Below are 10,000 nucleotides of genomic sequence, written 5' to 3' on the forward strand. Positions count from 1 at the left end.
GTACCGAGCACTGGGAGGTGCGGTGCTGCCCGCCGGAGTGACAGCGAAAGGCTGCGCACCGCTTTCCGCCTGGTAACTCGGCGTCCGTGAGACCGACCGACTCCGCTTTATCGCCGGAGCTAGAGTGGGGCAAGGGGCACGGTTGAGTACCGGAAGGATGACGTTCGCACACGGGGAAGTCGAGTGCCGGGCCGCTGAAAGCGAGCAGGGTGCCACCGACTCTTCGGGCCCACTCGGAGGCTGATATCTCAGGAAGGCCGAGGCCGATTTCCTCCGGGTATGGCTCGTTGCGTGCGGCAGGAGGAGGCGCAGCGTACGGTACCGAGCACTGGGAGGTGCGATGCTGCCCGCCGGAGTGACAGCGAAAGGCTGCGCACCGCTTTCCGCCTGCTAACTCGGCGTCCGTGAGACCGACCGACTTCGCTTTACCGCCGGAGCTAGAGTGGGGCAAGGGGCACGGTTGGGTACCGGAACGATCACGTTCGCACACCGGGAAGTCGAGTGCCGGGTCTCGAAACGGAGCCGGGTCGGCCCAATTTAAAACGGAGAATAGAGTGCTGCCCTCTGCGGGTGAAAACCTGGAAGTACGTTGGTTAATGATTTCCAGTTCACCCCGCTTGGTCAGGCCCACTCGGAGGCGGATAACTCCGGAACGCCGAGGCCGATTTCCTCCGGGTATGGCTCGTTGCGTGCGGCAGGAGGCGGCGCAGCGTACGGTACCGAGCACTCGGAGATGCGGTGCTGCCCGCCGGAGTGACAGCGAAAGGCTGCGCACCGCTTTCCGCCTGGTAACTCGGCGTCCGTGAGACCGACCGACTCCGCTTTAGCACCGGAGCTAGAGTGGGGCAAGGGGCACCGAAGGGTACCGGAACGATCACGTTCGCATACCGGGAAGTCGAGTGACGGGCCGCTGAAAGCGAGCAGGGTGCCACCGCTCGGGGCCCCGGTTTGTCCGTCCCACCCGGAGGCCCATATCTCCGGAAGGCACAGGCCGATTTCCTCCGGGTATGGCTCGTTGTGTGCGGCCGGACCAGGCGCAGCGGACGGTACCGAGCACTGGGAGGTGCGATGCTGCCCGCCGGAGTGACCGCGAAAGGCTGCGCACCGCTTTCCGCCTGCTAACTCGGCGTCCGTGAGACCGACCGACTCCGCTTTACCGCCGGAGCTAGAGTGGGGCAAGGGGCACGGTTGAGTACCGGAAGGATGACGTTCGCACACCGGGAAGTCGACAAGCGGGCCGCCGAAAGCGAGCTCGGGGCCCCGGTTTGTCCGTCCCACCCGGAGGCCCATATCTCCGGAAGGCACAGGCCGATTTCCACCGGGTATGGCTCGTTGTGTGCGGCCGGACCAGGCGCAGCGGACGGTACCGAGCACTCGGAGGTCGGGCGCTGCCCGCCGGAGGTACAGCGAAAGGCTGCAAACCACTTTCCGCCGCCTCCCTCCGCGGGCGTGAGACCGACGGTCGTCGGGTTTAGTTCCGCGGCTAGAGCAGGACGAGGGGCAGCGAACGGTACCGGAACGAACCCGGTCGCACACCGGGAAGTCGAGTGCCGGGTCTCGAAACGGAGCCGGGTCGGCCCAGTTTAAAACGGAGAAGAGAGTGCTGCCCTCTGCGGGTGAAAACATGGAAGTACGTTGGTTAATGATTTCCAGTTCACCCCGCTTGGTCAGGCCCACTCGGAGGCGGATAACTCCGGAACGCCGAGGCCGATTTCCTCCGGGTATGGCTCGTTGCGTGCGGCAGGAGGAGGCGCAGCGTTCGGTACCGAGCACTCGGAGGTGCGGTGCTGCCCGCCGGAGTGACAGCGAAAGGCTGCGCACCCCTTTCCGCCTGCTAACTCGGCGTCCGTGAGACCGACCGACTCCGCTTTAGCACCGGAGCTAGAGTGGGGCAAGGGGCACCGAAGGGTACCGGAACGATGACGTTCGCACACCGGGAAGTCGAGTGCCGGGCCGCCGAAAGCGAGCAGGGTGCCACCGCTCGGGGCCCCGGTTTGTCCGTCCCACCCGGAGGCCCATATCTCCGGAAGGCACAGGCCGATTTCCTCCGGGTATGGCTCGTTGTGTGCGGCCGGACCAGGCGCAGCGGACGGTACCGAGCACTCGGAGGTCGGGCGCTGCCCGCCGGAGGTACAGCGAAAGGCTGCAAACCACTTTCCGCCGCCTCCCTCCGCGGGCGTGAGACCGACGGTCGTCGGGTTTAGTTCCGCGGCTAGAGCAGGACGAGGGGCAGCGAACGGTACCGGAACGAACCCGGTCGCACACCGGGAAGTCGAGTGCCGGGTCTCGAAACGGAGCCGGGTCGGCCCAGTTTAAAACGGAGAAGAGAGTGCTGCCCTCTGCGGGTGAAAACATGGAAGTACGTTGGTTAATGATTTCCAGTTCACCCCGCTTGGTCAGGCCCACTCGGAGGCGGATAACTCCGGAACGCCGAGGCCGATTTCCTCCGGGTATGGCTCGTTGCGTGCGGCAGGAGGAGGCGCAGCGTTCGGTACCGAGCACTCGGAGGTGCGGTGCTGCCCGCCGGAGTGACAGCGAAAGGCTGCGCACCCCTTTCCGCCTGCTAACTCGGCGTCCGTGAGACCGACCGACTCCGCTTTAGCACCGGAGCTAGAGTGGGGCAAGGGGCACCGAAGGGTACCGGAACGATGACGTTCGCACACCGGGAAGTCGAGTGCCGGGCCGCCGAAAGCGAGCAGGGTGCCACCGCTCGGGGCCCCGGTTTGTCCGTCCCACCCGGAGGCCCATATCTCCGGAAGGCACAGGCCGATTTCCTCCGGGTATGGCTCGTTGCGTGCGGCCGGACCAGGCGCAGCGGACGGTACCGAGCACTCGGAGGTCGGGCGCTGCCCGCCGGAGGTACAGCGAAAGGCTGCAAACCACTTTCCGCCGCCTCCCTCCGCGGGCGTGAGACCGACGGTCGTCGGGTTTGTTTCCGCGGCTAGAGCAGGACGAGGGGCAGCGAACGGTACCGGAAGGAACCCGGTCGCACACCGGGAAGTCGACTAGCGGGCCGCCGAAAGCGAGCACGGGGCCCCGGTTTGTCCGTCCCACCCGGAGGCCCATATCTCTGGAAGGCACAGGCCGATTTCCACCGGGTATGGCTCGTTGTGTGCGGCAGGACCAGGCGCAGCGGACGGTACCGAGCACTCGGAGGTCGGGCGCTGCCCGCCGGAGGTACAGCGAAAGGCTGCAAACCACTTTCCGCCACCTCCCTCCGCGGGCGTGAGACCGACGGTCGTCGGGTTTGTCTCCGCGGCTAGAGCAGGACGAGGGGCAGCGAACGGTACCGGAACGAACCCGGTCGCACACCGGGAAGTCGACCAGCGGGCCGCCGAAAGCGTGCTCGGGTCCCCGGTTTGTCTGTCCCACCCGGAGGCTGATATCTGAGGAAGTCCGAGGCCGATTTCCTCCGGCTAACTCGGCGGGCAATGTGTCCCCCCCCCCACCATCTTCGGCTGATTACCGTGGCTGGACCGGATCAAGGAGCAACGGAACCGTGCCAGAACGACGTCGGTCGGACGGCGTGAACTGATAGTGCCGAGGCCGGAAACCGAGCCGGAAATGTGCACCGATTTATTGGTCCCACTCGCAGGCCCATATCTCCGGAAGGCCGAGGCCGATTTCCTCCGGGTATGGTTCGCTGCGTGCAGCCGGAAGGGGAGCAGCGGACGGCACTGAGCAGCCGGAGGTGCGGCGCTGCCCGCCGGAGCTGCAAGCGAAAGGCTGCGCACCGCTTTCCGCTGGCTAACTCGGCGGCCGTCAGGCCGACCGACTCCGCTTCAGCACGGGAGCTGGAGTCGGGCAAGGGGCACCGAAGGGTACCGGAAGGATCACGTTCGGACACCGGGAAGTCGAGTGCCGGGCCGCCGAAAGCGAGCTCGGGGCCCCGGTTTGTCCGTCCCACCCGGAGGCCCATATCTCGAGAAGGCACAGGCCGATTTCCTCCGGGTTTGGCTCGCTGCGTGCGGCCGGACGAGGCGCAGCGAACGGTACCGAGCACTCGGAGGTGCGGCGCTGCCCGCCGGAGGTACAGCGAAAGGCTGCAAACCGCTTTCCGCCTCCTCTCCCCTCGGGCGTGAGACCGACGGTCGTCTGGTTTGCTTCCGCGGCAAGAGCAGGACGAGGGGCACCGAGCGGTACCAGAACGAACCCGGTCGCACACCGGGATGTGGAGTGCCCGGCCCAAACCCGCTACCCCCCCCCCCCCCCCCAACACCCGAAAGCGAGCCCCGGTTTGTGGATTAAAAGTGAAGCGGCAAAGATTTGTAAAACAGCGTGAAATGATGAACCAGAAGCCCAAAGTAATGGTGGGAATAAAAGTTCCAAAATGTGAAATGGTGAACCAGAAGTTGTGTGAACTGTTTAACCCAAAGTGGCAAAAATGGATTAAAAGGGGTGAAATGATCGACCGCAAAGCAGGGCAAGCATTAAACAAAAGCAGCAGCATTTTTTAAAAAGGGACAAATGGTTTACCAGAATCCCAAAAGAATGCTCAGAGACTTAAGTCCCAAAGGGGAAATGGTTAACCAGTAGCTGGGTGAACTGCTTAACCCAAAGTGGGAAAAAGGATAAAAAAGGGGTGAACTGATCAACCAGAAGTCGACAACAATGTGCGGCGATTAAGTCTGAAAGAGGGAAAGGTTGACCGGAAAGCAGGGAAATGATTAAACAAAAGCAGAAAAATTCAGTAAAAAGGGGCAAGTGGTGAACCAGAAGTTGGGTGAACTGCTTAACCAAAAGTGGGAAAGAGGATTAAAAGGGGAGAAATGTTGAACCAGATGTCGAAAACAATGCGCGGCGATGAAGTCTGAAAGAGGAAAAGGTTGACCGCAAAGCAGGGAAAGGATTAAACAGAAGCAGCAATATCTTTTAAAAAGGGACAAATGGTGAACCAGAATCCCAAAAGAATGCTCAGAGACTTAAGTCCCAAAGGGGCAAATGGTTAACCAGAAGCTGGGTGAACTGTTTAACCAAAAGTGGGAAAAAGGATTAAAATGTTGTGAAATGATTAACCAGAAGGCGAAAGCAAAGTGCGGCGGCGAAGTCCTAAAGGGGAAAAGGTTGACCATAAAGCAGGGAAATGATTAAACAAAAGCGGAAAAATTCAGTAAGAAGGGGCAAATGGTTAACCAGAAGTTGGGTGAACTGCTTAACCAAAAGTGGGAAAAAGGATTAAAAGGGGAGAAATGTTTAACCAGATGTCGAAAACAATGCGCGGCGATGAAGTCTGAAAGAGGAATAGGTCGACCGCAAAGCAGGGAAATGATTAAACAAAAGCAGAAAAATTCAGTAAAAAGGGGCAAATGGTGAACCAGAAGCTGGGTGAACTGCTTAACCAAAAGTGGGAAAAAGGATTAAAAGGGGAGAAATGTTGAACCAGATGTCGAAAACAAGGTGCGGCGATGAAGTCTGAAAGAGGAATAGGTCGACCGCAAAGCAGGGAAAGGTTTAATCAAAAGCAGCAATATCTTTTAAAAAGGGACAAATGGTGAACCAGAATCACAAAAGAATGCTCAGAGACTTAAGTCCCAAAGGGGAAATGGTTAACCAGTAGCTGGGTGAACTGTCCAACCCAAAGTGGGAAAAAGGATTAAAAGGGGTGAAATGATTAACCAGGAGGCTAAAGCAATGTGCCGCGGTGAAGTCCTAAAGGGGAAAAGGTTGACCAGAAAGCAGGGAAAGCATTAAACAAAAGCGGCAACATTTTTTAAAAAGTGGCAAATGGTTAACCAGAATCCCAAAAGAATGCTCAGAGACTTAAGTCCCAAAGGGGAAATGGTGAACCAGAAGCTGGGTGAACTGGTGAACCAAAAGTGGGAAAAAGGATTAAAAGGGGAGAAATGATTAACCAGGAGGCTGAAGCAATGTGCCGCGGTGAAGTCCTAAAGGGTAAAAGGTTGACAAGAAAGCAGGGAAATGATTAAACCAAAGCGGAAAAATTCAGTATAATGGGGCAAATGGTTAACCAGAAGCTGGGTGAAATGGTTAACCAAAAGTGGCAAAAAAAGATTTAAAGGGGAAAAATGATTAACCAGAAGTCGACAACAATGCTCGGCGATGAAGTCTGAAAGGGGAAAAGGTTGACCAGAAAGCAGGGAAACGATTAAACAAAAGCGGCAACATTTTTTAAAAAGTGGCAAATGGTTAACCAGAATCCCAAAAGAATGCTCAGAGACTAAGTCCCAAAGGGGAAATGGTTAACCAGAAGCTGGGGGAAATGGTTAACCAAAAGTTGCAAAAATGATTAAAAGGGGTGAAATGATTAACCAGGAGGCTGAAGCAATGTGCCGCGGTGAAGTCCTAAAGGGGAAAAGGTTGACCACAAAGCAGGGAAAGCATTAAACAAAAGCGGCAACATTTTTTAAAAATTGGCAAATGATTAACCAGAATCCCAAAAGAATGCTCAGAGACTAAGTCCCAAAGGGGAAATGGTTAACCAGAAGCAGGGGGAAATGGTTAACCAAAAGTTGCAAAAATGATTAAAAGGGGTGAAATGATTAACCAGGAGGCTGAAGCAATGTGCCGCGGTGAAGTCCTAAAGGGGAAAAGGTTGACCACAAAGCAGGGAAAGCATTAAACAAAAGCGGCAACATTTTTAAAAAAGTGGCAAATGATTAACCAGAATCCCAAAAGAATGCTCAGAGACTAAGTCCCAAAGGGGAAATGGTTAACCAGAAGCTGGGGGAAATGGTTAACCAAAAGTTGCAAAAATGATTAAAAGGGGTGAAATGATTAACCAGGAGGCTAAAGCAATGTGCCGCGGTGAAGTCTGAAAGAGGGAAAGGTTGACCAGAAAGCATTAAACAAAAGTGGCAACATTTTAAAATAATTGGCAAATGGTTAACCAGAATCCCAAAAGAATGCTCAGAGACTAAGTCCCAAAGGGGAAATGGTTAACCAGAAGCTGGGGGAAATGGTTAACCAAAAGTTGCAAAAATGATTAAAAGGGGTGAAATGATTAACCAGGAGGCTAAAGCAATGTGCCGCGGTGAAGTCCTAAAGGGGAAAAGGTTGACCAGAAAGCAGGGAAAGCATTAAACAAAAGCGGCAACATTTTTTAAAAAGTGGCAAATGGTTAACCAGAATCCCAAAAGAATGCTCAGAGACCAAGTCCCAAAGGGGAAATGGTTAACCAGAAGCTGGGGGAAATGGTTAACCAAAAGTTGCAAAAATGATTAAAAGGGGTGAAATGATTAACCAGGAGGCTGAAGCAATGTGCCGCGGTGAAGTCTGAAAGAGGGAAAGGTTGACCAGAAAGCATTAAACAAAAGTGGCAACATTTTTTAAAAATTGGCAAATGGTTAACCAGAATCCCAAAAGAATGCTCACAGACTAAGTCCCAAAGGGGAAATGGTTAACCAGAAGCTGGGTGAAATGGTTAACCAAAAGTTACAAAAATGATTAAAAGGGGTGAAATGATCAACCAGAAGTCGAAAACAATGTGCGGCGATGAAGTCCTAAGGTGGAAAAGTTACCCAGAAGGCAGGGAAATGATCAAACGAAAGCAGCCAAAAAATTATTAAAAGAGGGGAACTGATGAACCAAAAGATGAGAAACGGCCCGCAGAGACTAAGTCCAAAACGGGAACTGGTGAACCGGAAATGATTAACCAAAAACTAAGTCCGAAGAGGGAACTGGTAAACCAGAACTGAGTAACCCGATTTTTAAAATTAATTATAAATGGGGAAACGATTGAGCAAAAGGCGGAAATTAAGTCACAGGGACCAGGTCCGAAAGGGCAAGAGGTTACCCCGTAGGGGGCATTCGTCAACTCAATCTGAAAATTTTGGAGGCAAATCTGACCAAAATGCGGAAATCGGACCACACCGCGAGGGGCGCCATTCGACGGGGCAGGGGTAGACGCGTCGAACGGTGCCTGAAGGTCCCGGCTGCGACACGTGAGTCCGGAGATATGGCCAGTCAAAGTCTGATGGGAGGTACCGAAGCCGAAAAATCGAAACGCGTTTGCGGCGATTCGGTGTCAGAAAGTCGGTCACGAATTCAAATTCGTCCCGCTGATTCGCCAATTGCCAGCCGGTTCCGGGGGGATTGGCGGGGTACCTGCAGGATAGTAAGAGGTGGCATGTCGAGACTTAGCCTGTTTACCAGACTTGTGTCCAGCGCCTCCAGGTCTGCAGAGACCGACCCGGGCTGCCGCCCAACCGACTTTTAAGCCTTTTGGGAGTGGGAATTTTTCCCATTTTTCCCCATTTTTCGGGTTTTTTGGTCGGGCTTGAAAACGGCGGCCCCGAGGCCTCCCGGGGCTGGCGGGCTTCGGCTCCCTTGCGAGAGGGTCCGAATTCCACCCGTTTAAGCCCAGAAAGGAGTTCGGAAGTCAGTCGGTCGAGGGAACCCCTTCGGAAGTCCGACGGGGATGGATTCGGCCGGCGTTTCGGATCTCCGGTCAGAGGATTCCCCCCCTGGGCGGGGGGGTGCGAGTAGCTGCCGGCAAACGGTCCCTTGCACTTGTGGCACAAAAAGTCCGAGCACAGGTTAATGAGTTGGCCGCGGAAGCCCCTATGCCGAAATGAGAAAGCCCCCGTTGCGGGGATTTAGTGACGCATCTGCGGCCGGAGGTGGGAGGCCGTCCTGCCGAATTGACACTTGTCATTCGGGCACCTAGGGATTGGTCGGGTACCCGGAGATTTTCGAGAACACGATTTTCAGAGCTTTCTCTGACAGCCCAGGTGCACTTTAAGAGTGCCTGAAAAAGTGACACTTGGCAAAAGGCTCTCAATTTCAAAGCGGAGACCTTTACAAGAGCACTCGGAAGTCACCTGTCAGCATTTAAAGCTACATCAGGCGGCAATTTTCGAACTCTTTGTCAGTCTGAAATCGTGTTGAGCCTCGACAGCGTCGGGCTCAGGCAGGAGGAGCTTGCCAGCAGAGAGAGGCTCACCATGGATTGCTGGTGGATGCTTTTCGAAAACATATACACATTATATTATATTATAATAATATAAAGAAAAAAAAGAGTTTCTCAAAATCTCTGTGACACTTTGCAGATTTTTTTGAAAGCCAATAAAGAGAACTCTTTAACTTGAAAGTCACCTGTGCCGGCATAGCGATGACTTTTAAAACAGGTTGACACTTTCGAGCCGCGGCGGCTCTGAATCACCCCAGACACCAAGTGTGTTTGTGGGCAAGGCACCGCGGCCGGTGGGCTGCTTTTATAATAACGGGCACGCAGACTTTTTGAGAGGAATCGGTACTCTCTTCCGATCGATTTGGCGACTCGCGTCCGACATGGGAGGGCCCGAGCGGTCCAGCCAAGGCTGGTGTTCAGGCTCGTCAGGTTCCTCTCTCTGTCCCAAGTGGCAGACGGACAGTTTTAAAAGTCAGTGGGTTTTGTCGGCACGACTCTCCTGTTCACCCGCTGGCGTATTGCTCTCTTGTGAGGCCGAGAAGTCCACCTGTGTTGTCTAACAGAGGTCCGATTCAAGCTCCAGAGCCCGGGTGTCTGCCGTCTCGAGTGGAGCGGGAATGTGCACAGCAAGTCCCGTTCTGGTAGCTGAACACGAGATTTCTCTAGCAACTGAGCACCAAAACACGTCACCCTTTTAGAGCTGGAGGGCTGAGTGTGTGCATGTATCTTGAACGCTATGGTTTGCAAACTCCAGTCGGACCTGGCACACCAACCTCTCCCCTGTCACGGGCAGGGGGGGGAAGGCCATGTGTGCCCAGCAGACACGACGAAGGCGGCTAGAAAGGGTCACTGTAGCTTAACCACCCAAGCGTGTCCGTGACCTTAACGGTCTGTGCCTGGCAAAAGGTGGGCTCCTTTCGACTTTTGTTTGTTGCTGGCTGTCTGTCATGCATTACCGCTTGCAAGCCCAGGTTGGAACCGGCGCCAACCTCCCTCGTCATGGTGGGGGGAGGCCATGTGCCCAGCCCGACGGTGGCTGCAAAGGCCCATTGTAGCTTTACCCCAAGCGTGTACATGACTTCGTATCGGCCGTCCCCGTCGGCTCAGCTAATGCGACACGTAACACACACA

This window comes from Heptranchias perlo, unplaced genomic scaffold (assembly GCF_035084215.1).
Source record: "Heptranchias perlo isolate sHepPer1 unplaced genomic scaffold, sHepPer1.hap1 HAP1_SCAFFOLD_963, whole genome shotgun sequence".
Taxonomy (NCBI): Eukaryota; Metazoa; Chordata; class Chondrichthyes; order Hexanchiformes; family Hexanchidae; genus Heptranchias; species Heptranchias perlo.